Raw genomic sequence first — 26,430 nt, forward strand, 5'->3', positions numbered from 1 at the left:
CTTTCTCAGAGGGCTTTTTACAGTTTGTCTATTCCCAATTAGCCGGTTTAGTATACTTAATGAAAGTACTAATTCTTTCATAGGCCGCCCATTCTTAGTATTTGACGTTCAGGTAACAACAGGTAACTTTATTTGGAGTGGAAGCAGAGAGACAACACCAGATGCCAATTGTAGATCCTCTCACACCTGTGGTCACTGCAGCATCTGACTCCACTTTGTCCAAAAGGGATCTATTCCATTCAATTACACATGATCTAGATTAGACTGACAACAAGATACTGCACGGGACATAGCAGAGTTGGTGAAGTTGAGTGGTGATGAGTTTGCTATTTGGATGAATAAAGCAAGTAAAAAGTGTGTTAGATAAAAATTCATTTCAATTCGCTAATCGGGCTAATATGAATCAGGTGAATCGAGTTCTGCTTTTGGAAACTGGGTTAAGAAGGGGTGCACCGTTCCTGGAGGTACTGCAATACCAGGTCAATGCGTGGAGTGGACAGAGCAAGCTCTTTTTCCATCTCCCTGTTCTAAAAATCCATTTAATATATGGTCCCCAGATAGGGGACGTATCAGATATTAAACTGATAAGAACAGATTTTTGATTTAATGAAGCTTTCCAAAGCACCACAAAAAATGCATGACCGAAGTCACACCAAAAACAGTGCAAAGGCTAGGATTCGTGTGGACCCCACCATGAGGAGAGGGTCCCCAAAAATCAACCCCGTCCCTCCGAGCCAGAAGGCCACAGCAAGGGTCAGGGATCTTCGGTGCTCCCCCAAGCCGAAGCCTGGTTGAGCCTTGTCGTTGCTCCCAGCGTCCACCCAGGCATCTTACCCAAGTGGAGTAGAGAGCTACTAGTTGTTGGTTTCGCAGCCGAAACTGCCCGGACCGTCAACCGGTGTTGGTTTCTCAGCCCAAGGCTAACCGGACCTCCAACCGGGTGTTGGTTTCTCAGCCGAAGCTGACCCAGACCTCCAACCGGGTGTTGGTTTCTCAGCCGAAGCTGACCCGGACCTCCAACCGGGTGTTAGTTTCTCAGCCCAAAGCTGACCAGACCTCCGACCGGGATTATAAAAATTTCCCTTCCTAGCCAGAAGGCCGGGATAGGGTAATATGCTCAAAAAGTATGAAAAGGCAAGGTACGGTGTGCTACAGAGCCCAAGGCTTGCCGGGGTCCCAAGCCAGCAAGCTCAGACTCACTCCAGGGTCGTCAGTCCTGGGGCACGTTGTACCATAGCCCCCAACCCTTACTCAGTCTAATAGCCTCGATCCTGGTAGGGCCATGTTTTCCGCTAGATGAATATACTATCCACCCAGAGTACTAGCAAGCGCAACCTTCCAGTGTGCATTGTATCATTGTACTAAGGTGGCCTGGAGCTTAAACCACCTCTTCGAACAACACTACACTTGATCTTAGCCAAAAGGCCGAGAAGCGATAACCAGAATTGGTTTGGGCCTCGAGTGGCACCCTGGCCTATGCCGGACACATCTTAGGGAGAGAGAGCGAGAGGGAGACAAACCCACGCCTACACAAGACATTTTGTCACCCAAGCCAACCCTTGAAAAGGCTGCTTTGCAGAGCAAAAACAAGAAGAATGGTGCGTTTTGCAGCCGCCGCCCACTGCAATGAATCTGAATAACTCCTCCTTTAGGGCGCAAGCAACTCCCCTCCCCCTTGCAGTCTTTCCAATTCACGATACAAAAAGACGGACAGGACAGGTTGCCTGACTTTCCGTCACTGCCACCCTTTGCCATCCTTACCCGTAGAAAGCCCTTTCATCATCCCCAAACCCTAATCTTTTCCCTTTCCTTCCCAGCCCCCAAACCCTGCCCTCTGTACCTTTCTCACCACCCGCTTCCCTTCTCCTGTCATCCCCCTACCACCCGGGAAAAAAAGAGATTGCCCCCTCCTTCCACTAGCCCACCCTCCCACCCAAAGAACAACTTCTTCTGCGCAGCTTGTTTTCTAGGCAGCAGCGCTATTGTGATGTCATCGGGGGGCATTGTGACAAGCCGCCAGTGTTCCGTCTCTTCATGTTGTGCACTGTTCAAACCGAAAATACATCAACAGGCAGGCTACAGAAAAGCTTACTAACAAAGGTTAGAGAGGGGCTTTCTCAGAGGGCTTTTTACAGTTTGTCTATTCCCAATTAGCCGGTTTAGTATACTTAATGAAAGTACTAATTCTTTCATAGGCCGCCCATTCTTAGTATTTGACGTTCAGGTAACAACAGGTAACTTTATTTGGAGTGGAAGCAGAGAGATAACACCAGATGCCAATTGTAGATCCTCTCACACCTGTGGTCACTGCAGCATCTGACTCCACTTTGTCCAAAAGGGATCTATTCCATTCAATTACACATGATCTAGATTAGACTGACAACAAGATACTGCACGGGACATAGCAGAGTTGGTGAAGTTGAGTGGTGATGAGTTTGCTATTTGGATGAATAAAGCAAGTAAAAAGTGTGTTAGATAAAAATTCATTTCAATTCGCTAATCGGGCTAATATGAATCAGGTGAATCGAGTTCTGCTTTTGGAAACTGGGTTAAGAAGGGGTGCACCGTTCCTGGAGGTACTGCAATACCAGGTCAATGCGTGGAGTGGACAGAGCAAGCTCTTTTTCCATCTCCCTGTTCTAAAAATCCATTTAATATATGGTCCCCAGATAGGGGACGTATCAGATATTAAACTGATAAGAACAGATACTACACTTGATCTTAGCCAAAAGGCCGAGAAGCGATAACCAGAATTGGTTTGGGCCTCGAGTGGCACCCTGGCCTATGCCGGACACATCTTAGGGAGAGAGAGCGAGAGGGAGACAAACCCACGCCTACACAAGACATTTTGTCACCCAAGCCAACCCTTGAAAAGGCTGCTTTGCAGAGCAAAAACAAGAAGAATGGTGCGTTTTGCAGCCGCCGCCCACTGCAATGAATCTGAATAACTCCTCCTTTAGGGCGCAAGCAACTCCCCTCCCCCTTGCAGTCTTTCCAATTCACGATACAAAAAGACGGACAGGACAGGTTGCCTGACTTTCCGTCACTGCCACCCTTTGCCATCCTTACCCGTAGAAAGCCCTTTCATCATCCCCAAACCCTAATCTTTTCCCTTTCCTTCCCAGCCCCCAAACCCTGCCCTCTGTACCTTTCTCACCACCCGCTTCCCTTCTCCTGTCATCCCCCTACCACCCGGGAAAAAAAGAGATTGCCCCCTCCTTCCACTAGCCCACCCTCCCACCCAAAGAACAACTTCTTCTGCGCAGCTTGTTTTCTAGGCAGCAGCGCTATTGTGATGTCATCGGGGGGCATTGTGACAAGCCGCCAGTGTTCCGTCTCTTCATGTTGTGCACTGTTCAAACCGAAAATACATCAACAGGCAGGCTACAGAAAAGCTTACTAACAAAGGTTAGAGAGGGGCTTTCTCAGAGGGCTTTTTACAGTTTGTCTATTCCCAATTAGCCGGTTTAGTATACTTAATGAAAGTACTAATTCTTTCATAGGCCGCCCATTCTTAGTATTTGACGTTCAGGTAACAACAGGTAACTTTATTTGGAGTGGAAGCAGAGAGATAACACCAGATGCCAATTGTAGATCCTCTCACACCTGTGGTCACTGCAGCATCTGACTCCACTTTGTCCAAAAGGGATCTATTCCATTCAATTACACATGATCTAGATTAGACTGACAACAAGATACTGCACGGGACATAGCAGAGTTGGTGAAGTTGAGTGGTGATGAGTTTGCTATTTGGATGAATAAAGCAAGTAAAAAGTGTGTTAGATAAAAATTCATTTCAATTCGCTAATCGGGCTAATATGAATCAGGTGAATCGAGTTCTGCTTTTGGAAACTGGGTTAAGAAGGGGTGCACCGTTCCTGGAGGTACTGCAATACCAGGTCAATGCGTGGAGTGGACAGAGCAAGCTCTTTTTCCATCTCCCTGTTCTAAAAATCCATTTAATATATGGTCCCCAGATAGGGGACGTATCAGATATTAAACTGATAAGAACAGATACTACACTTGATCTTAGCCAAAAGGCCGAGAAGCGATAACCAGAATTGGTTTGGGCCTCGAGTGGCACCCTGGCCTATGCCGGACACATCTTAGGGAGAGAGAGCGAGAGGGAGACAAACCCACGCCTACACAAGACATTTTGTCACCCAAGCCAACCCTTGAAAAGGCTGCTTTGCAGAGCAAAAACAAGAAGAATGGTGCGTTTTGCAGCCGCCGCCCACTGCAATGAATCTGAATAACTCCTCCTTTAGGGCGCAAGCAACTCCCCTCCCCCTTGCAGTCTTTCCAATTCACGATACAAAAAGACGGACAGGACAGGTTGCCTGACTTTCCGTCACTGCCACCCTTTGCCATCCTTACCCGTAGAAAGCCCTTTCATCATCCCCAAACCCTAATCTTTTCCCTTTCCTTCCCAGCCCCCAAACCCTGCCCTCTGTACCTTTCTCACCACCCGCTTCCCTTCTCCTGTCATCCCCCTACCACCCGGGAAAAAAAGAGATTGCCCCCTCCTTCCACTAGCCCACCCTCCCACCCAAAGAACAACTTCTTCTGCGCAGCTTGTTTTCTAGGCAGCAGCGCTATTGTGATGTCATCGGGGGGCATTGTGACAAGCCGCCAGTGTTCCGTCTCTTCATGTTGTGCACTGTTCAAACCGAAAATACATCAACAGGCAGGCTACAGAAAAGCTTACTAACAAAGGTTAGAGAGGGGCTTTCTCAGAGGGCTTTTTACAGTTTGTCTATTCCCAATTAGCCGGTTTAGTATACTTAATGAAAGTACTAATTCTTTCATAGGCCGCCCATTCTTAGTATTTGACGTTCAGGTAACAACAGGTAACTTTATTTGGAGTGGAAGCAGAGAGATAACACCAGATGCCAATTGTAGATCCTCTCACACCTGTGGTCACTGCAGCATCTGACTCCACTTTGTCCAAAAGGGATCTATTCCATTCAATTACACATGATCTAGATTAGACTGACAACAAGATACTGCACGGGACATAGCAGAGTTGGTGAAGTTGAGTGGTGATGAGTTTGCTATTTGGATGAATAAAGCAAGTAAAAAGTGTGTTAGATAAAAATTCATTTCAATTCGCTAATCGGGCTAATATGAATCAGGTGAATCGAGTTCTGCTTTTGGAAACTGGGTTAAGAAGGGGTGCACCGTTCCTGGAGGTACTGCAATACCAGGTCAATGCGTGGAGTGGACAGAGCAAGCTCTTTTTCCATCTCCCTGTTCTAAAAATCCATTTAATATATGGTCCCCAGATAGGGGACGTATCAGATATTAAACTGATAAGAACAGATACTACACTTGATCTTAGCCAAAAGGCCGAGAAGCGATAACCAGAATTGGTTTGGGCCTCGAGTGGCACCCTGGCCTATGCCGGACACATCTTAGGGAGAGAGAGCGAGAGGGAGACAAACCCACGCCTACACAAGACATTTTGTCACCCAAGCCAACCCTTGAAAAGGCTGCTTTGCAGAGCAAAAACAAGAAGAATGGTGCGTTTTGCAGCCGCCGCCCACTGCAATGAATCTGAATAACTCCTCCTTTAGGGCGCAAGCAACTCCCCTCCCCCTTGCAGTCTTTCCAATTCACGATACAAAAAGACGGACAGGACAGGTTGCCTGACTTTCCGTCACTGCCACCCTTTGCCATCCTTACCCGTAGAAAGCCCTTTCATCATCCCCAAACCCTAATCTTTTCCCTTTCCTTCCCAGCCCCCAAACCCTGCCCTCTGTACCTTTCTCACCACCCGCTTCCCTTCTCCTGTCATCCCCCTACCACCCGGGAAAAAAAGAGATTGCCCCCTCCTTCCACTAGCCCACCCTCCCACCCAAAGAACAACTTCTTCTGCGCAGCTTGTTTTCTAGGCAGCAGCGCTATTGTGATGTCATCGGGGGGCATTGTGACAAGCCGCCAGTGTTCCGTCTCTTCATGTTGTGCACTGTTCAAACCGAAAATACATCAACAGGCAGGCTACAGAAAAGCTTACTAACAAAGGTTAGAGAGGGGCTTTCTCAGAGGGCTTTTTACAGTTTGTCTATTCCCAATTAGCCGGTTTAGTATACTTAATGAAAGTACTAATTCTTTCATAGGCCGCCCATTCTTAGTATTTGACGTTCAGGTAACAACAGGTAACTTTATTTGGAGTGGAAGCAGAGAGATAACACCAGATGCCAATTGTAGATCCTCTCACACCTGTGGTCACTGCAGCATCTGACTCCACTTTGTCCAAAAGGGATCTATTCCATTCAATTACACATGATCTAGATTAGACTGACAACAAGATACTGCACGGGACATAGCAGAGTTGGTGAAGTTGAGTGGTGATGAGTTTGCTATTTGGATGAATAAAGCAAGTAAAAAGTGTGTTAGATAAAAATTCATTTCAATTCGCTAATCGGGCTAATATGAATCAGGTGAATCGAGTTCTGCTTTTGGAAACTGGGTTAAGAAGGGGTGCACCGTTCCTGGAGGTACTGCAATACCAGGTCAATGCGTGGAGTGGACAGAGCAAGCTCTTTTTCCATCTCCCTGTTCTAAAAATCCATTTAATATATGGTCCCCAGATAGGGGACGTATCAGATATTAAACTGATAAGAACAGATACTACACTTGATCTTAGCCAAAAGGCCGAGAAGCGATAACCAGAATTGGTTTGGGCCTCGAGTGGCACCCTGGCCTATGCCGGACACATCTTAGGGAGAGAGAGCGAGAGGGAGACAAACCCACGCCTACACAAGACATTTTGTCACCCAAGCCAACCCTTGAAAAGGCTGCTTTGCAGAGCAAAAACAAGAAGAATGGTGCGTTTTGCAGCCGCCGCCCACTGCAATGAATCTGAATAACTCCTCCTTTAGGGCGCAAGCAACTCCCCTCCCCCTTGCAGTCTTTCCAATTCACGATACAAAAAGACGGACAGGACAGGTTGCCTGACTTTCCGTCACTGCCACCCTTTGCCATCCTTACCCGTAGAAAGCCCTTTCATCATCCCCAAACCCTAATCTTTTCCCTTTCCTTCCCAGCCCCCAAACCCTGCCCTCTGTACCTTTCTCACCACCCGCTTCCCTTCTCCTGTCATCCCCCTACCACCCGGGAAAAAAAGAGATTGCCCCCTCCTTCCACTAGCCCACCCTCCCACCCAAAGAACAACTTCTTCTGCGCAGCTTGTTTTCTAGGCAGCAGCGCTATTGTGATGTCATCGGGGGGCATTGTGACAAGCCGCCAGTGTTCCGTCTCTTCATGTTGTGCACTGTTCAAACCGAAAATACATCAACAGGCAGGCTACAGAAAAGCTTACTAACAAAGGTTAGAGAGGGGCTTTCTCAGAGGGCTTTTTACAGTTTGTCTATTCCCAATTAGCCGGTTTAGTATACTTAATGAAAGTACTAATTCTTTCATAGGCCGCCCATTCTTAGTATTTGACGTTCAGGTAACAACAGGTAACTTTATTTGGAGTGGAAGCAGAGAGATAACACCAGATGCCAATTGTAGATCCTCTCACACCTGTGGTCACTGCAGCATCTGACTCCACTTTGTCCAAAAGGGATCTATTCCATTCAATTACACATGATCTAGATTAGACTGACAACAAGATACTGCACGGGACATAGCAGAGTTGGTGAAGTTGAGTGGTGATGAGTTTGCTATTTGGATGAATAAAGCAAGTAAAAAGTGTGTTAGATAAAAATTCATTTCAATTCGCTAATCGGGCTAATATGAATCAGGTGAATCGAGTTCTGCTTTTGGAAACTGGGTTAAGAAGGGGTGCACCGTTCCTGGAGGTACTGCAATACCAGGTCAATGCGTGGAGTGGACAGAGCAAGCTCTTTTTCCATCTCCCTGTTCTAAAAATCCATTTAATATATGGTCCCCAGATAGGGGACGTATCAGATATTAAACTGATAAGAACAGATACTACACTTGATCTTAGCCAAAAGGCCGAGAAGCGATAACCAGAATTGGTTTGGGCCTCGAGTGGCACCCTGGCCTATGCCGGACACATCTTAGGGAGAGAGAGCGAGAGGGAGACAAACCCACGCCTACACAAGACATTTTGTCACCCAAGCCAACCCTTGAAAAGGCTGCTTTGCAGAGCAAAAACAAGAAGAATGGTGCGTTTTGCAGCCGCCGCCCACTGCAATGAATCTGAATAACTCCTCCTTTAGGGCGCAAGCAACTCCCCTCCCCCTTGCAGTCTTTCCAATTCACGATACAAAAAGACGGACAGGACAGGTTGCCTGACTTTCCGTCACTGCCACCCTTTGCCATCCTTACCCGTAGAAAGCCCTTTCATCATCCCCAAACCCTAATCTTTTCCCTTTCCTTCCCAGCCCCCAAACCCTGCCCTCTGTACCTTTCTCACCACCCGCTTCCCTTCTCCTGTCATCCCCCTACCACCCGGGAAAAAAAGAGATTGCCCCCTCCTTCCACTAGCCCACCCTCCCACCCAAAGAACAACTTCTTCTGCGCAGCTTGTTTTCTAGGCAGCAGCGCTATTGTGATGTCATCGGGGGGCATTGTGACAAGCCGCCAGTGTTCCGTCTCTTCATGTTGTGCACTGTTCAAACCGAAAATACATCAACAGGCAGGCTACAGAAAAGCTTACTAACAAAGGTTAGAGAGGGGCTTTCTCAGAGGGCTTTTTACAGTTTGTCTATTCCCAATTAGCCGGTTTAGTATACTTAATGAAAGTACTAATTCTTTCATAGGCCGCCCATTCTTAGTATTTGACGTTCAGGTAACAACAGGTAACTTTATTTGGAGTGGAAGCAGAGAGATAACACCAGATGCCAATTGTAGATCCTCTCACACCTGTGGTCACTGCAGCATCTGACTCCACTTTGTCCAAAAGGGATCTATTCCATTCAATTACACATGATCTAGATTAGACTGACAACAAGATACTGCACGGGACATAGCAGAGTTGGTGAAGTTGAGTGGTGATGAGTTTGCTATTTGGATGAATAAAGCAAGTAAAAAGTGTGTTAGATAAAAATTCATTTCAATTCGCTAATCGGGCTAATATGAATCAGGTGAATCGAGTTCTGCTTTTGGAAACTGGGTTAAGAAGGGGTGCACCGTTCCTGGAGGTACTGCAATACCAGGTCAATGCGTGGAGTGGACAGAGCAAGCTCTTTTTCCATCTCCCTGTTCTAAAAATCCATTTAATATATGGTCCCCAGATAGGGGACGTATCAGATATTAAACTGATAAGAACAGATACTACACTTGATCTTAGCCAAAAGGCCGAGAAGCGATAACCAGAATTGGTTTGGGCCTCGAGTGGCACCCTGGCCTATGCCGGACACATCTTAGGGAGAGAGAGCGAGAGGGAGACAAACCCACGCCTACACAAGACATTTTGTCACCCAAGCCAACCCTTGAAAAGGCTGGTTTGCAGAGCAAAAACAAGAAGAATGGTGCGTTTTGCAGCCGCCGCCCACTGCAATGAATCTGAATAACTCCTCCTTTAGGGCGCAAGCAACTCCCCTCCCCCTTGCAGTCTTTCCAATTCACGATACAAAAAGACGGACAGGACAGGTTGCCTGACTTTCCGTCACTGCCACCCTTTGCCATCCTTACCCGTAGAAAGCCCTTTCATCATCCCCAAACCCTAATCTTTTCCCTTTCCTTCCCAGCCCCCAAACCCTGCCCTCTGTACCTTTCTCACCACCCGCTTCCCTTCTCCTGTCATCCCCCTACCACCCGGGAAAAAAAGAGATTGCCCCCTCCTTCCACTAGCCCACCCTCCCACCCAAAGAACAACTTCTTCTGCGCAGCTTGTTTTCTAGGCAGCAGCGCTATTGTGATGTCATCGGGGGGCATTGTGACAAGCCGCCAGTGTTCCGTCTCTTCATGTTGTGCACTGTTCAAACCGAAAATACATCAACAGGCAGGCTACAGAAAAGCTTACTAACAAAGGTTAGAGAGGGGCTTTCTCAGAGGGCTTTTTACAGTTTGTCTATTCCCAATTAGCCGGTTTAGTATACTTAATGAAAGTACTAATTCTTTCATAGGCCGCCCATTCTTAGTATTTGACGTTCAGGTAACAACAGGTAACTTTATTTGGAGTGGAAGCAGAGAGATAACACCAGATGCCAATTGTAGATCCTCTCACACCTGTGGTCACTGCAGCATCTGACTCCACTTTGTCCAAAAGGGATCTATTCCATTCAATTACACATGATCTAGATTAGACTGACAACAAGATACTGCACGGGACATAGCAGAGTTGGTGAAGTTGAGTGGTGATGAGTTTGCTATTTGGATGAATAAAGCAAGTAAAAAGTGTGTTAGATAAAAATTCATTTCAATTCGCTAATCGGGCTAATATGAATCAGGTGAATCGAGTTCTGCTTTTGGAAACTGGGTTAAGAAGGGGTGCACCGTTCCTGGAGGTACTGCAATACCAGGTCAATGCGTGGAGTGGACAGAGCAAGCTCTTTTTCCATCTCCCTGTTCTAAAAATCCATTTAATATATGGTCCCCAGATAGGGGACGTATCAGATATTAAACTGATAAGAACAGATACTACACTTGATCTTAGCCAAAAGGCCGAGAAGCGATAACCAGAATTGGTTTGGGCCTCGAGTGGCACCCTGGCCTATGCCGGACACATCTTAGGGAGAGAGAGCGAGAGGGAGACAAACCCACGCCTACACAAGACATTTTGTCACCCAAGCCAACCCTTGAAAAGGCTGCTTTGCAGAGCAAAAACAAGAAGAATGGTGCGTTTTGCAGCCGCCGCCCACTGCAATGAATCTGAATAACTCCTCCTTTAGGGCGCAAGCAACTCCCCTCCCCCTTGCAGTCTTTCCAATTCACGATACAAAAAGACGGACAGGACAGGTTGCCTGACTTTCCGTCACTGCCACCCTTTGCCATCCTTACCCGTAGAAAGCCCTTTCATCATCCCCAAACCCTAATCTTTTCCCTTTCCTTCCCAGCCCCCAAACCCTGCCCTCTGTACCTTTCTCACCACCCGCTTCCCTTCTCCTGTCATCCCCCTACCACCCGGGAAAAAAAGAGATTGCCCCCTCCTTCCACTAGCCCACCCTCCCACCCAAAGAACAACTTCTTCTGCGCAGCTTGTTTTCTAGGCAGCAGCGCTATTGTGATGTCATCGGGGGGCATTGTGACAAGCCGCCAGTGTTCCGTCTCTTCATGTTGTGCACTGTTCAAACCGAAAATACATCAACAGGCAGGCTACAGAAAAGCTTACTAACAAAGGTTAGAGAGGGGCTTTCTCAGAGGGCTTTTTACAGTTTGTCTATTCCCAATTAGCCGGTTTAGTATACTTAATGAAAGTACTAATTCTTTCATAGGCCGCCCATTCTTAGTATTTGACGTTCAGGTAACAACAGGTAACTTTATTTGGAGTGGAAGCAGAGAGATAACACCAGATGCCAATTGTAGATCCTCTCACACCTGTGGTCACTGCAGCATCTGACTCCACTTTGTCCAAAAGGGATCTATTCCATTCAATTACACATGATCTAGATTAGACTGACAACAAGATACTGCACGGGACATAGCAGAGTTGGTGAAGTTGAGTGGTGATGAGTTTGCTATTTGGATGAATAAAGCAAGTAAAAAGTGTGTTAGATAAAAATTCATTTCAATTCGCTAATCGGGCTAATATGAATCAGGTGAATCGAGTTCTGCTTTTGGAAACTGGGTTAAGAAGGGGTGCACCGTTCCTGGAGGTACTGCAATACCAGGTCAATGCGTGGAGTGGACAGAGCAAGCTCTTTTTCCATCTCCCTGTTCTAAAAATCCATTTAATATATGGTCCCCAGATAGGGGACGTATCAGATATTAAACTGATAAGAACAGATACTACACTTGATCTTAGCCAAAAGGCCGAGAAGCGATAACCAGAATTGGTTTGGGCCTCGAGTGGCACCCTGGCCTATGCCGGACACATCTTAGGGAGAGAGAGCGAGAGGGAGACAAACCCACGCCTACACAAGACATTTTGTCACCCAAGCCAACCCTTGAAAAGGCTGCTTTGCAGAGCAAAAACAAGAAGAATGGTGCGTTTTGCAGCCGCCGCCCACTGCAATGAATCTGAATAACTCCTCCTTTAGGGCGCAAGCAACTCCCCTCCCCCTTGCAGTCTTTCCAATTCACGATACAAAAAGACGGACAGGACAGGTTGCCTGACTTTCCGTCACTGCCACCCTTTGCCATCCTTACCCGTAGAAAGCCCTTTCATCATCCCCAAACCCTAATCTTTTCCCTTTCCTTCCCAGCCCCCAAACCCTGCCCTCTGTACCTTTCTCACCACCCGCTTCCCTTCTCCTGTCATCCCCCTACCACCCGGGAAAAAAAGAGATTGCCCCCTCCTTCCACTAGCCCACCCTCCCACCCAAAGAACAACTTCTTCTGCGCAGCTTGTTTTCTAGGCAGCAGCGCTATTGTGATGTCATCGGGGGGCATTGTGACAAGCCGCCAGTGTTCCGTCTCTTCATGTTGTGCACTGTTCAAACCGAAAATACATCAACAGGCAGGCTACAGAAAAGCTTACTAACAAAGGTTAGAGAGGGGCTTTCTCAGAGGGCTTTTTACAGTTTGTCTATTCCCAATTAGCCGGTTTAGTATACTTAATGAAAGTACTAATTCTTTCATAGGCCGCCCATTCTTAGTATTTGACGTTCAGGTAACAACAGGTAACTTTATTTGGAGTGGAAGCAGAGAGATAACACCAGATGCCAATTGTAGATCCTCTCACACCTGTGGTCACTGCAGCATCTGACTCCACTTTGTCCAAAAGGGATCTATTCCATTCAATTACACATGATCTAGATTAGACTGACAACAAGATACTGCACGGGACATAGCAGAGTTGGTGAAGTTGAGTGGTGATGAGTTTGCTATTTGGATGAATAAAGCAAGTAAAAAGTGTGTTAGATAAAAATTCATTTCAATTCGCTAATCGGGCTAATATGAATCAGGTGAATCGAGTTCTGCTTTTGGAAACTGGGTTAAGAAGGGGTGCACCGTTCCTGGAGGTACTGCAATACCAGGTCAATGCGTGGAGTGGACAGAGCAAGCTCTTTTTCCATCTCCCTGTTCTAAAAATCCATTTAATATATGGTCCCCAGATAGGGGACGTATCAGATATTAAACTGATAAGAACAGATACTACACTTGATCTTAGCCAAAAGGCCGAGAAGCGATAACCAGAATTGGTTTGGGCCTCGAGTGGCACCCTGGCCTATGCCGGACACATCTTAGGGAGAGAGAGCGAGAGGGAGACAAACCCACGCCTACACAAGACATTTTGTCACCCAAGCCAACCCTTGAAAAGGCTGCTTTGCAGAGCAAAAACAAGAAGAATGGTGCGTTTTGCAGCCGCCGCCCACTGCAATGAATCTGAATAACTCCTCCTTTAGGGCGCAAGCAACTCCCCTCCCCCTTGCAGTCTTTCCAATTCACGATACAAAAAGACGGACAGGACAGGTTGCCTGACTTTCCGTCACTGCCACCCTTTGCCATCCTTACCCGTAGAAAGCCCTTTCATCATCCCCAAACCCTAATCTTTTCCCTTTCCTTCCCAGCCCCCAAACCCTGCCCTCTGTACCTTTCTCACCACCCGCTTCCCTTCTCCTGTCATCCCCCTACCACCCGGGAAAAAAAGAGATTGCCCCCTCCTTCCACTAGCCCACCCTCCCACCCAAAGAACAACTTCTTCTGCGCAGCTTGTTTTCTAGGCAGCAGCGCTATTGTGATGTCATCGGGGGGCATTGTGACAAGCCGCCAGTGTTCCGTCTCTTCATGTTGTGCACTGTTCAAACCGAAAATACATCAACAGGCAGGCTACAGAAAAGCTTACTAACAAAGGTTAGAGAGGGGCTTTCTCAGAGGGCTTTTTACAGTTTGTCTATTCCCAATTAGCCGGTTTAGTATACTTAATGAAAGTACTAATTCTTTCATAGGCCGCCCATTCTTAGTATTTGACGTTCAGGTAACAACAGGTAACTTTATTTGGAGTGGAAGCAGAGAGATAACACCAGATGCCAATTGTAGATCCTCTCACACCTGTGGTCACTGCAGCATCTGACTCCACTTTGTCCAAAAGGGATCTATTCCATTCAATTACACATGATCTAGATTAGACTGACAACAAGATACTGCACGGGACATAGCAGAGTTGGTGAAGTTGAGTGGTGATGAGTTTGCTATTTGGATGAATAAAGCAAGTAAAAAGTGTGTTAGATAAAAATTCATTTCAATTCGCTAATCGGGCTAATATGAATCAGGTGAATCGAGTTCTGCTTTTGGAAACTGGGTTAAGAAGGGGTGCACCGTTCCTGGAGGTACTGCAATACCAGGTCAATGCGTGGAGTGGACAGAGCAAGCTCTTTTTCCATCTCCCTGTTCTAAAAATCCATTTAATATATGGTCCCCAGATAGGGGACGTATCAGATATTAAACTGATAAGAACAGATACTACACTTGATCTTAGCCAAAAGGCCGAGAAGCGATAACCAGAATTGGTTTGGGCCTCGAGTGGCACCCTGGCCTATGCCGGACACATCTTAGGGAGAGAGAGCGAGAGGGAGACAAACCCACGCCTACACAAGACATTTTGTCACCCAAGCCAACCCTTGAAAAGGCTGCTTTGCAGAGCAAAAACAAGAAGAATGGTGCGTTTTGCAGCCGCCGCCCACTGCAATGAATCTGAATAACTCCTCCTTTAGGGCGCAAGCAACTCCCCTCCCCCTTGCAGTCTTTCCAATTCACGATACAAAAAGACGGACAGGACAGGTTGCCTGACTTTCCGTCACTGCCACCCTTTGCCATCCTTACCCGTAGAAAGCCCTTTCATCATCCCCAAACCCTAATCTTTTCCCTTTCCTTCCCAGCCCCCAAACCCTGCCCTCTGTACCTTTCTCACCACCCGCTTCCCTTCTCCTGTCATCCCCCTACCACCCGGGAAAAAAAGAGATTGCCCCCTCCTTCCACTAGCCCACCCTCCCACCCAAAGAACAACTTCTTCTGCGCAGCTTGTTTTCTAGGCAGCAGCGCTATTGTGATGTCATCGGGGGGCATTGTGACAAGCCGCCAGTGTTCCGTCTCTTCATGTTGTGCACTGTTCAAACCGAAAATACATCAACAGGCAGGCTACAGAAAAGCTTACTAACAAAGGTTAGAGAGGGGCTTTCTCAGAGGGCTTTTTACAGTTTGTCTATTCCCAATTAGCCGGTTTAGTATACTTAATGAAAGTACTAATTCTTTCATAGGCCGCCCATTCTTAGTATTTGACGTTCAGGTAACAACAGGTAACTTTATTTGGAGTGGAAGCAGAGAGATAACACCAGATGCCAATTGTAGATCCTCTCACACCTGTGGTCACTGCAGCATCTGACTCCACTTTGTCCAAAAGGGATCTATTCCATTCAATTACACATGATCTAGATTAGACTGACAACAAGATACTGCACGGGACATAGCAGAGTTGGTGAAGTTGAGTGGTGATGAGTTTGCTATTTGGATGAATAAAGCAAGTAAAAAGTGTGTTAGATAAAAATTCATTTCAATTCGCTAATCGGGCTAATATGAATCAGGTGAATCGAGTTCTGCTTTTGGAAACTGGGTTAAGAAGGGGTGCACCGTTCCTGGAGGTACTGCAATACCAGGTCAATGCGTGGAGTGGACAGAGCAAGCTCTTTTTCCATCTCCCTGTTCTAAAAATCCATTTAATATATGGTCCCCAGATAGGGGACGTATCAGATATTAAACTGATAAGAACAGATACTACACTTGATCTTAGCCAAAAGGCCGAGAAGCGATAACCAGAATTGGTTTGGGCCTCGAGTGGCACCCTGGCCTATGCCGGACACATCTTAGGGAGAGAGAGCGAGAGGGAGACAAACCCACGCCTACACAAGACATTTTGTCACCCAAGCCAACCCTTGAAAAGGCTGCTTTGCAGAGCAAAAACAAGAAGAATGGTGCGTTTTGCAGCCGCCGCCCACTGCAATGAATCTGAATAACTCCTCCTTTAGGGCGCAAGCAACTCCCCTCCCCCTTGCAGTCTTTCCAATTCACGATACAAAAAGACGGACAGGACAGGTTGCCTGACTTTCCGTCACTGCCACCCTTTGCCATCCTTACCCGTAGAAAGCCCTTTCATCATCCCCAAACCCTAATCTTTTCCCTTTCCTTCCCAGCCCCCAAACCCTGCCCTCTGTACCTTTCTCACCACCCGCTTCCCTTCTCCTGTCATCCCCCTACCACCCGGGAAAAAAAGAGATTGCCCCCTCCTTCCACTAGCCCACCCTCCCACCCAAAGAACAACTTCTTCTGCGCAGCTTGTTTTCTAGGCAGCAGCGCTATTGTGATGTCATCGGGGGGCATTGTGACAAGCCGCCAGTGTTCCGTCTCTTCATGTTGTGCACAGTTCAAACGGAAAATACATCAACAGGCAGACTACAGAAAAGCTTACTATCAAAGGTTAGAGGGGGGCTTTCTCAGAGGGCTTTTTACAGTTTTTCTATTCCCAATTAGCCGTTTAAGTGTACTTATTGAAAGTAGTAATTCTTTCATAGGCCGCCCTTTCTTAGTATTTGACGTTCCTTATATTGCGGTATGAGGCTTCGCAGTAGGTTGCAAACATTCATCACCCATGACTGTCCCCAATTGAGCTCAGAAGCTCAATGTCTATCATGACCTCTCTTTTAGAATGTCCAAGAGCAAGCAAACTATTCCTCCAGGAGAGGGCGCCAACAGACTACTAAAGAGATCATCATTACTCAAAGAAAACCCCAAAAACCAATGCATGATAGGAATAAACAGGTAACTTTCTTTGGAGTGGAAGCGGAGAGATCGCACCAGATGCCAATTCTAGATCTTATCACACCTGTGGTCACTGCAGCAGCAGGTGAATCCACTTTGTCCAAAAGGGATCTATTCCATTCAATTGCAAATGATCTAGATAAGACAGAGAACTGCAGCACGGGGACATAGCCGAGTTGGTCAGGTTGAGTGGTGATGAGTTTGCTATTTGGATGAATAAAGAAAGTCAAAAGTGTGAAAGATAAAAAACAAAAGGAGGAAGTGTGAAAAGTGAATGGGCCAAATTGAGGTGCATATGAAGACGTATGCTTTCTTCCAATTCATTAAATCGGGCTAATATGAATCAGGTGAATTGAGTTCTGCTTTTGGAAACTGGGTTAAGAAGGGGTGCACCGTTCCTGGAGGTACTGCAATACCAGGTCAATGCGTGGAGTGGACAGAGCAAGCTCTTTTTCCATCTCCCTGTTCTAAAAATCCATTTAATATATGGTCCCCAGATAGGGGACGTATCAGATATTAAACTGATAAGAACAGATACTACACTTGATCTTAGCCAAAAGGCCGAGAAGCGATAACCAGAATTGGTTTGGGCCTCGAGTGGCACCCTGGCCTATGCCGGACACATCTTAGGGAGAGAGAGCGAGAGGGAGACAAACCCACGCCTACACAAGACATTTTGTCACCCAAGCCAACCCTTGAAAAGGCTGCTTTGCAGAGCAAAAACAAGAAGAATGGTGCGTTTTGCAGCCGCCGCCCACTGCAATGAATCTGAATAACTCCTCCTTTAGGGCGCAAGCAACTCCCCTCCCCCTTGCAGTCTTTCCAATTCACGATACAAAAAGACGGACAGGACAGGTTGCCTGACTTTCCGTCACTGCCACCCTTTGCCATCCTTACCCGTAGAAAGCCCTTTCATCATCCCCAAACCCTAATCTTTTCCCTTTCCTTCCCAGCCCCCAAACCCTGCCCTCTGTACCTTTCTCACCACCCGCTTCCCTTCTCCTGTCATCCCCCTACCACCCGGGAAAAAAAGAGATTGCCCCCTCCTTCCACTAGCCCACCCTCCCACCCAAAGAACAACTTCTTCTGCGCAGCTTGTTTTCTAGGCAGCAGCGCTATTGTGATGTCATCGGGGGGCATTGTGACAAGCCGCCAGTGTTCCGTCTCTTCATGTTGTGCACAGTTCAAACGGAAAATACATCAACAGGCAGACTACAGAAAAGCTTACTATCAAAGGTTAGAGGGGGGCTTTCTCAGAGGGCTTTTTACAGTTTTTCTATTCCCAATTAGCCGTTTAAGTGTACTTATTGAAAGTAGTAATTCTTTCATAGGCCGCCCTTTCTTAGTATTTGACGTTCCTTATATTGCGGTATGAGGCTTCGCAGTAGGTTGCAAACATTCATCACCCATGACTGTCCCCAATTGAGCTCAGAAGCTCAATGTCTATCATGACCTCTCTTTTAGAATGTCCAAGAGCAAGCAAACTATTCCTCCAGGAGAGGGCGCCAACAGACTACTAAAGAGATCATCATTACTCAAAGAAAACCCCAAAAACCAATGCATGATAGGAATAAACAGGTAACTTTCTTTGGAGTGGAAGCGGAGAGATCGCACCAGATGCCAATTCTAGATCTTATCACACCTGTGGTCACTGCAGCAGCAGGTGAATCCACTTTGTCCAAAAGGGATCTATTCCATTCAATTGCAAATGATCTAGATAAGACAGAGAACTGCAGCACGGGGACATAGCCGAGTTGGTCAGGTTGAGTGGTGATGAGTTTGCTATTTGGATGAATAAAGAAAGTCAAAAGTGTGAAAGATAAAAAACAAAAGGAGGAAGTGTGAAAAGTGAATGGGCCAAATTGAGGTGCATATGAAGACGTATGCTTTCTTCCAATTCATTAAATCGGGCTAATATGAATCAGGTGAATTGAGTTCTGCTTTTGGAAACTGGGTTAAGAAGGGGTGCACCGTTCCTGGAGGTACTGCAATACCAGGTCAATGCGTGGAGTGGACAGAGCAAGCTCTTTTTCCATCTCCCTGTTCTAAAAATCCATTTAATATATGGTCCCCAGATAGGGGACGTATCAGATATTAAACTGATAAGAACAGATACTACACTTGATCTTAGCCAAAAGGCCGAGAAGCGATAACCAGAATTGGTTTGGGCCTCGAGTGGCACCCTGGCCTATGCCGGACACATCTTAGGGAGAGAGAGCGAGAGGGAGACAAACCCACGCCTACACAAGACATTTTGTCACCCAAGCCAACCCTTGAAAAGGCTGCTTTGCAGAGCAAAAACAAGAAGAATGGTGCGTTTTGCAGCCGCCGCCCACTGCAATGAATCTGAATAACTCCTCCTTTAGGGCGCAAGCAACTCCCCTCCCCCTTGCAGTCTTTCCAATTCACGATACAAAAAGACGGACAGGACAGGTTGCCTGACTTTCCGTCACTGCCACCCTTTGCCATCCTTACCCGTAGAAAGCCCTTTCATCATCCCCAAACCCTAATCTTTTCCCTTTCCTTCCCAGCCCCCAAACCCTGCCCTCTGTACCTTTCTCACCACCCGCTTCCCTTCTCCTGTCATCCCCCTACCACCCGGGAAAAAAAGAGATTGCCCCCTCCTTCCACTAGCCCACCCTCCCACCCAAAGAACAACTTCTTCTGCGCAGCTTGTTTTCTAGGCAGCAGCGCTATTGTGATGTCATCGGGGGGCATTGTGACAAGCCGCCAGTGTTCCGTCTCTTCATGTTGTGCACAGTTCAAACGGAAAATACATCAACAGGCAGACTACAGAAAAGCTTACTATCAAAGGTTAGAGGGGGGCTTTCTCAGAGGGCTTTTTACAGTTTTTCTATTCCCAATTAGCCGTTTAAGTGTACTTATTGAAAGTAGTAATTCTTTCATAGGCCGCCCTTTCTTAGTATTTGACGTTCCTTATATTGCGGTATGAGGCTTCGCAGTAGGTTGCAAACATTCATCACCCATGACTGTCCCCAATTGAGCTCAGAAGCTCAATGTCTATCATGACCTCTCTTTTAGAATGTCCAAGAGCAAGCAAACTATTCCTCCAGGAGAGGGCGCCAACAGACTACTAAAGAGATCATCATTACTCAAAGAAAACCCCAAAAACCAATGCATGATAGGAATAAACAGGTAACTTTCTTTGGAGTGGAAGCGGAGAGATCGCACCAGATGCCAATTCTAGATCTTATCACACCTGTGGTCACTGCAGCAGCAGGTGAATCCACTTTGTCCAAAAGGGATCTATTCCATTCAATTGCAAATGATCTAGATAAGACAGAGAACTGCAGCACGGGGACATAGCCGAGTTGGTCAGGTTGAGTGGTGATGAGTTTGCTATTTGGATGAATAAAGAAAGTCAAAAGTGTGAAAGATAAAAAACAAAAGGAGGAAGTGTGAAAAGTGAATGGGCCAAATTGAGGTGCATATGAAGACGTATGCTTTCTTCCAATTCATTAAATCGGGCTAATATGAATCAGGTGAATTGAGTTCTGCTTTTGGAAACTGGGTTAAGAAGGGGTGCACCGTTCCTGGAGGTACTGCAATACCAGGTCAATGCGTGGAGTGGACAGAGCAAGCTCTTTTTCCATCTCCCTGTTCTAAAAATCCATTTAATATATGGTCCCCAGATAGGGGACGTATCAGATATTAAACTGATAAGAACAGATACTACACTTGATCTTAGCCAAAAGGCCGAGAAGCGATAACCAGAATTGGTTTGGGCCTCGAGTGGCACCCTGGCCTATGCCGGACACATCTTAGGGAGAGAGAGCGAGAGGGAGACAAACCCACGCCTACACAAGACATTTTGTCACCCAAGCCAACCCTTGAAAAGGCTGCTTTGCAGAGCAAAAACAAGAAGAATGGTGCGTTTTGCAGCCGCCGCCCACTGCAATGAATCTGAATAACTCCTCCTTTAGGGCGCAAGCAACTCCCCTCCCCCTTGCAGTCTTTCCAATTCACGATACAAAAAGACGGACAGGACAGGTTGCCTGACTTTCCGTCACTGCCACCCTTTGCCATCCTTACCCGTAGAAAGCCCTTTCATCATCCCCAAACCCTAATCTTTTCCCTTTCCTTCCCAGCCCCCAAACCCTGCCCTCTGTACCTTTCTCACCACCCGCTTCCCTTCTCCTGTCATCCCCCTACCACCCGGGAAAAAAAGAGATTGCCCCCTCCTTCCACTAGCCCACCCTCCCACCCAAAGAACAACTTCTTCTGCGCAGCTTGTTTTCTAGGCAGCAGCGCTATTGTGATGTCATCGGGGGGCATTGTGACAAGCCGCCAGTGTTCCGTCTCTTCATGTTGTGCACAGTTCAAACGGAAAATACATCAACAGGCAGACTACAGAAAAGCTTACTATCAAAGGTTAGAGGGGGGCTTTCTCAGAGGGCTTTTTACAGTTTTTCTATTCCCAATTAGCCGTTTAAGTGTACTTATTGAAAGTAGTAATTCTTTCATAGGCCGCCCTTTCTTAGTATTTGACGTTCCTTATATTGCGGTATGAGGCTTCGCAGTAGGTTGCAAACATTCATCACCCATGACTGTCCCCAATTGAGCTCAGAAGCTCAATGTCTATCATGACCTCTCTTTTAGAATGTCCAAGAGCAAGCAAACTATTCCTCCAGGAGAGGGCGCCAACAGACTACTAAAGAGATCATCATTACTCAAAGAAAACCCCAAAAACCAATGCATGATAGGAATAAACAGGTAACTTTCTTTGGAGTGGAAGCGGAGAGATCGCACCAGATGCCAATTCTAGATCTTATCACACCTGTGGTCACTGCAGCAGCAGGTGAATCCACTTTGTCCAAAAGGGATCTATTCCATTCAATTGCAAATGATCTAGATAAGACAGAGAACTGCAGCACGGGGACATAGCCGAGTTGGTCAGGTTGAGTGGTGATGAGTTTGCTATTTGGATGAATAAAGAAAGTCAAAAGTGTGAAAGATAAAAAACAAAAGGAGGAAGTGTGAAAAGTGAATGGGCCAAATTGAGGTGCATATGAAGACGTATGCTTTCTTCCAATTCATTAAATCGGGCTAATATGAATCAGGTGAATTGAGTTCTGCTTTTGGAAACTGGGTTAAGAAGGGGTGCACCGTTCCTGGAGGTACTGCAATACCAGGTCAATGCGTGGAGTGGACAGAGCAAGCTCTTTTTCCATCTCCCTGTTCTAAAAATCCATTTAATATATGGTCCCCAGATAGGGGACGTATCAGATATTAAACTGATAAGAACAGATACTACACTTGATCTTAGCCAAAAGGCCGAGAAGCGATAACCAGAATTGGTTTGGGCCTCGAGTGGCACCCTGGCCTATGCCGGACACATCTTAGGGAGAGAGAGCGAGAGGGAGACAAACCCACGCCTACACAAGACATTTTGTCACCCAAGCCAACCCTTGAAAAGGCTGCTTTGCAGAGCAAAAACAAGAAGAATGGTGCGTTTTGCAGCCGCCGCCCACTGCAATGAATCTGAATAACTCCTCCTTTAGGGCGCAAGCAACTCCCCTCCCCCTTGCAGTCTTTCCAATTCACGATACAAAAAGACGGACAGGACAGGTTGCCTGACTTTCCGTCACTGCCACCCTTTGCCATCCTTACCCGTAGAAAGCCCTTTCATCATCCCCAAACCCTAATCTTTTCCCTTTCCTTCCCAGCCCCCAAACCCTGCCCTCTGTACCTTTCTCACCACCCGCTTCCCTTCTCCTGTCATCCCCCTACCACCCGGGAAAAAAAGAGATTGCCCCCTCCTTCCACTAACCCACCCTCCCACCCAAAGAACAACTTCTTCTGCGCAGCTTGTTTTCTAGGCAGCAGCGCTATTGTGATGTCATCGGGGGGCATTGTGACAAGCCGCCAGTGTTCCGTCTCTTCATGTTGTGCACAGTTCAAACGGAAAATACATCAACAGGCAGACTACAGAAAAGCTTACTATCAAAGGTTAGAGGGGGGCTTTCTCAGAGGGCTTTTTACAGTTTTTCTATTCCCAATTAGCCGTTTAAGTGTACTTATTGAAAGTAGTAATTCTTTCATAGGCCGCCCTTTCTTAGTATTTGACGTTCCTTATATTGCGGTATGAGGCTTCGCAGTAGGTTGCAAACATTCATCACCCATGACTGTCCCCAATTGAGCTCAGAAGCTCAATGTCTATCATGACCTCTCTTTTAGAATGTCCAAGAGCAAGCAAACTATTCCTCCAGGAGAGGGCGCCAACAGACTACTAAAGAGATCATCATTACTCAAAGAAAACCCCAAAAACCAATGCATGATAGGAATAAACAGGTAACTTTCTTTGGAGTGGAAGCGGAGAGATCGCACCAGATGCCAATTCTAGATCTTATCACACCTGTGGTCACTGCAGCAGCAGGTGAATCCACTTTGTCCAAAAGGGATCTATTCCATTCAATTGCAAATGATCTAGATAAGACAGAGAACTGCAGCACGGGGACATAGCCGAGTTGGTCAGGTTGAGTGGTGATGAGTTTGCTATTTGGATGAATAAAGAAAGTCAAAAGTGTGAAAGATAAAAAACAAAAGGAGGAAGTGTGAAAAGTGAATGGGCCAAATTGAGGTGCATATGAAGACGTATGCTTTCTTCCAATTCATTAAATCGGGCTAATATGAATCAGGTGAATTGAGTTCTGCTTTTGGAAACTGGGTTAAGAAGGGGTGCACCGTTCCTGGAGGTACTGCAATACCAGGTCAATGCGTGGAGTGGACAGAGCAAGCTCTTTTTCCATCTCCCTGTTCTAAAAATCCATTTAATATATGGTCCCCAGATAGGGGACGTATCAGATATTAAACTGATAAGAACAGATACTACACTTGATCTTAGCCAAAAGGCCGAGAAGCGATAACCAGAATTGGTTTGGGCCTCGAGTGGCACCCTGGCCTATGCCGGACACATCTTAGGGAGAGAGAGCGAGAGGGAGACAAACCCACGCCTACACAAGACATTTTGTCACCCAAGCCAACCCTTGAAAAGGCTGCTTTGCAGAGCAAAAACAAGAAGAATGGTGCGTTTTGCAGCCGCCGCCCACTGCAATGAATCTGAATAACTCCTCCTTTAGGGTGCAAGCAACTCCCCTCCCCCTTGCAGTCTTTCCAATTCACGATACAAAAAGACGGACAGGACAGGTTGCCTGACTTTCCGTCACTGCCACCCTTTGCCATCCTTACCTGTAGAAAGCCCTTTCATCATCCCCAAACCCTAATCTTTTCCCTTTCCTTCCCAGCCCCCAAACCCTGCCCTCTGTACCTTTCTCACCACCCGCTTCCCTTCTCCTGTCATCCCCCTACCACCCGGGAAAAAAAGAGATTGCCCCCTCCTTCCACTAGCCCACCCTCCCACCCAAAGAACAACTTCTTCTGCGCAGCTTGTTTTCTAGGCAGCAGCGCTATTGTGATGTCATCGGGGGGCATTGTGACAAGCCGCCAGTGTTCCGTCTCTTCATGTTGTGCACAGTTCAAACGGAAAATACATCAACAGGCAGACTACAGAAAAGCTTACTATCAAAGGTTAGAGGGGGGCTTTCTCAGAGGGCTTTTTACAGTTTTTCTATTCCCAATTAGCCGTTTAAGTGTACTTATTGAAAGTAGTAATTCTTTCATAGGCCGCCCTTTCTTAGTATTTGACGTTCCTTATATTGCGGTATGAGGCTTCGCAGTAGGTTGCAAACATTCATCACCCATGACTGTCCCCAATTGAGCTCAGAAGCTCAATGTCTATCATGACCTCTCTTTTAGAATGTCCAAGAGCAAGCAAACTATTCCTCCAGGAGAGGGCGCCAACAGACTACTAAAGAGATCATCATTACTCAAAGAAAACCCCAAAAACCAATGCATGATAGGAATAAACAGGTAACTTTCTTTGGAGTGGAAGCGGAGAGATCGCACCAGATGCCAATTCTAGATCTTATCACACCTGTGGTCACTGCAGCAGCAGGTGAATCCACTTTGTCCAAAAGGGATCTATTCCATTCAATTGCAAATGATCTAGATAAGACAGAGAACTGCAGCACGGGGACATAGCCGAGTTGGTCAGGTTGAGTGGTGATGAGTTTGCTATTTGGATGAATAAAGAAAGTCAAAAGTGTGAAAGATAAAAAACAAAAGGAGGAAGTGTGAAAAGTGAATGGGCCAAATTGAGGTGCATATGAAGACGTATGCTTTCTTCCAATTCATTAAATCGGGCTAATATGAATCAGGTGAATTGAGTTCTGCTTTTGGAAACTGGGTTAAGAAGGGGTGCACCGTTCCTGGAGGTACTGCAATACCAGGTCAATGCGTGGAGTGGACAGAGCAAGCTCTTTTTCCATCTCCCTGTTCTAAAAATCCATTTAATATATGGTCCCCAGATAGGGGACGTATCAGATATTAAACTGATAAGAACAGATACTACACTTGATCTTAGCCAAAAGGCCGAGAAGCGATAACCAGAATTGGTTTGGGCCTCGAGTGGCACCCTGGCCTATGCCGGACACATCTTAGGGAGAGAGAGCGAGAGGGAGACAAACCCACGCCTACACAAGACATTTTGTCACCCAAGCCAACCCTTGAAAAGGCTGCTTTGCAGAGCAAAAACAAGAAGAATGGTGCGTTTTGCAGCCGCCGCCCACTGCAATGAATCTGAATAACTCCTCCTTTAGGGCGCAAGCAACTCCCCTCCCCCTTGCAGTCTTTCCAATTCACGATACAAAAAGACGGACAGGACAGGTTGCCTGACTTTCCGTCACTGCCACCCTTTGCCATCCTTACCCGTAGAAAGCCCTTTCATCATCCCCAAACCCTAATCTTTTCCCTTTCCTTCCCAGCCCCCAAACCCTGCCCTCTGTACCTTTCTCACCACCCGCTTCCCTTCTCCTGTCATCCCCCTACCACCCGGGAAAAAAAGAGATTGCCCCCTCCTTCCACTAGCCCACCCTCCCACCCAAAGAACAACTTCTTCTGCGCAGCTTGTTTTCTAGGCAGCAGCGCTATTGTGATGTCATCGGGGGGCATTGTGACAAGCCGCCAGTGTTCCGTCTCTTCATGTTGTGCACAGTTCAAACGGAAAATACATCAACAGGCAGACTACAGAAAAGCTTACTATCAAAGGTTAGAGGGGGGCTTTCTCAGAGGGCTTTTTACAGTTTTTCTATTCCCAATTAGCCGTTTAAGTGTACTTATTGAAAGTAGTAATTCTTTCATAGGCCGCCCTTTCTTAGTATTTGACGTTCCTTATATTGCGGTATGAGGCTTCGCAGTAGGTTGCAAACATTCATCACCCATGACTGTCCCCAATTGAGCTCAGAAGCTCAATGTCTATCATGACCTCTCTTTTAGAATGTCCAAGAGCAAGCAAACTATTCCTCCAGGAGAGGGCGCCAACAGACTACTAAAGAGATCATCATTACTCAAAGAAAACCCCAAAAACCAATGCATGATAGGAATAAACAGGTAACTTTCTTTGGAGTGGAAGCGGAGAGATCGCACCAGATGCCAATTCTAGATCTTATCACACCTGTGGTCACTGCAGCAGCAGGTGAATCCACTTTGTCCAAAAGGGATCTATTCCATTCAATTGCAAAT

General features: G+C 46.7%; 18 non-coding genes across 18 annotated transcripts; all 18 read right to left on the reverse strand.

The window, feature by feature from the left end:
• Nucleotides 1-442: 442 nt before the first annotated feature.
• Nucleotides 443-635, reverse strand: LOC142274466 (U2 spliceosomal RNA). The gene has a single exon (XR_012738772.1). It is a non-coding gene; the product is annotated as a U2 spliceosomal RNA (small nuclear RNA).
• A 1,919-nt stretch (nucleotides 636-2,554) lies between these two features.
• LOC142274491 (U2 spliceosomal RNA) lies at nucleotides 2,555-2,745 on the reverse strand. Its single transcript, XR_012738785.1, has one exon. It is a non-coding gene; the product is annotated as a U2 spliceosomal RNA (small nuclear RNA).
• Nucleotides 2,746-3,862: 1,117 nt separating this feature from the next.
• On the reverse strand, nucleotides 3,863-4,053 carry LOC142274503 (U2 spliceosomal RNA). Its single transcript, XR_012738796.1, has one exon. It is a non-coding gene; the product is annotated as a U2 spliceosomal RNA (small nuclear RNA).
• A 1,117-nt stretch (nucleotides 4,054-5,170) lies between these two features.
• Nucleotides 5,171-5,361, reverse strand: LOC142274515 (U2 spliceosomal RNA). Its single transcript, XR_012738807.1, has one exon. It is a non-coding gene; the product is annotated as a U2 spliceosomal RNA (small nuclear RNA).
• Nucleotides 5,362-6,478: 1,117 nt separating this feature from the next.
• On the reverse strand, nucleotides 6,479-6,669 carry LOC142274316 (U2 spliceosomal RNA). The gene has a single exon (XR_012738638.1). It is a non-coding gene; the product is annotated as a U2 spliceosomal RNA (small nuclear RNA).
• A 1,117-nt stretch (nucleotides 6,670-7,786) lies between these two features.
• LOC142274328 (U2 spliceosomal RNA) lies at nucleotides 7,787-7,977 on the reverse strand. The gene has a single exon (XR_012738649.1). It is a non-coding gene; the product is annotated as a U2 spliceosomal RNA (small nuclear RNA).
• Nucleotides 7,978-9,094: 1,117 nt separating this feature from the next.
• LOC142274340 (U2 spliceosomal RNA) lies at nucleotides 9,095-9,285 on the reverse strand. The gene has a single exon (XR_012738660.1). It is a non-coding gene; the product is annotated as a U2 spliceosomal RNA (small nuclear RNA).
• Nucleotides 9,286-10,402: 1,117 nt separating this feature from the next.
• On the reverse strand, nucleotides 10,403-10,593 carry LOC142274352 (U2 spliceosomal RNA). Its single transcript, XR_012738671.1, has one exon. It is a non-coding gene; the product is annotated as a U2 spliceosomal RNA (small nuclear RNA).
• Nucleotides 10,594-11,710: 1,117 nt separating this feature from the next.
• On the reverse strand, nucleotides 11,711-11,901 carry LOC142274364 (U2 spliceosomal RNA). The gene has a single exon (XR_012738682.1). It is a non-coding gene; the product is annotated as a U2 spliceosomal RNA (small nuclear RNA).
• A 1,117-nt stretch (nucleotides 11,902-13,018) lies between these two features.
• LOC142274376 (U2 spliceosomal RNA) lies at nucleotides 13,019-13,209 on the reverse strand. The gene has a single exon (XR_012738693.1). It is a non-coding gene; the product is annotated as a U2 spliceosomal RNA (small nuclear RNA).
• A 1,117-nt stretch (nucleotides 13,210-14,326) lies between these two features.
• LOC142274388 (U2 spliceosomal RNA) lies at nucleotides 14,327-14,517 on the reverse strand. The gene has a single exon (XR_012738704.1). It is a non-coding gene; the product is annotated as a U2 spliceosomal RNA (small nuclear RNA).
• A 1,117-nt stretch (nucleotides 14,518-15,634) lies between these two features.
• Nucleotides 15,635-15,825, reverse strand: LOC142274401 (U2 spliceosomal RNA). The gene has a single exon (XR_012738715.1). It is a non-coding gene; the product is annotated as a U2 spliceosomal RNA (small nuclear RNA).
• Nucleotides 15,826-17,212: 1,387 nt separating this feature from the next.
• LOC142274413 (U2 spliceosomal RNA) lies at nucleotides 17,213-17,403 on the reverse strand. Its single transcript, XR_012738726.1, has one exon. It is a non-coding gene; the product is annotated as a U2 spliceosomal RNA (small nuclear RNA).
• Nucleotides 17,404-18,790: 1,387 nt separating this feature from the next.
• Nucleotides 18,791-18,981, reverse strand: LOC142274425 (U2 spliceosomal RNA). The gene has a single exon (XR_012738737.1). It is a non-coding gene; the product is annotated as a U2 spliceosomal RNA (small nuclear RNA).
• A 1,387-nt stretch (nucleotides 18,982-20,368) lies between these two features.
• On the reverse strand, nucleotides 20,369-20,559 carry LOC142274438 (U2 spliceosomal RNA). Its single transcript, XR_012738749.1, has one exon. It is a non-coding gene; the product is annotated as a U2 spliceosomal RNA (small nuclear RNA).
• Nucleotides 20,560-21,946: 1,387 nt separating this feature from the next.
• On the reverse strand, nucleotides 21,947-22,137 carry LOC142274450 (U2 spliceosomal RNA). The gene has a single exon (XR_012738760.1). It is a non-coding gene; the product is annotated as a U2 spliceosomal RNA (small nuclear RNA).
• Nucleotides 22,138-23,524: 1,387 nt separating this feature from the next.
• On the reverse strand, nucleotides 23,525-23,715 carry LOC142274463 (U2 spliceosomal RNA). The gene has a single exon (XR_012738771.1). It is a non-coding gene; the product is annotated as a U2 spliceosomal RNA (small nuclear RNA).
• Nucleotides 23,716-25,102: 1,387 nt separating this feature from the next.
• On the reverse strand, nucleotides 25,103-25,293 carry LOC142274475 (U2 spliceosomal RNA). The gene has a single exon (XR_012738778.1). It is a non-coding gene; the product is annotated as a U2 spliceosomal RNA (small nuclear RNA).
• Nucleotides 25,294-26,430: the final 1,137 nt, after the last annotated feature.

Source organism: Anomaloglossus baeobatrachus, unplaced genomic scaffold (genome assembly GCF_048569485.1).
Source record: "Anomaloglossus baeobatrachus isolate aAnoBae1 unplaced genomic scaffold, aAnoBae1.hap1 Scaffold_373, whole genome shotgun sequence".
Lineage (NCBI taxonomy): Eukaryota > Metazoa > Chordata > Amphibia > Anura > Aromobatidae > Anomaloglossus > Anomaloglossus baeobatrachus.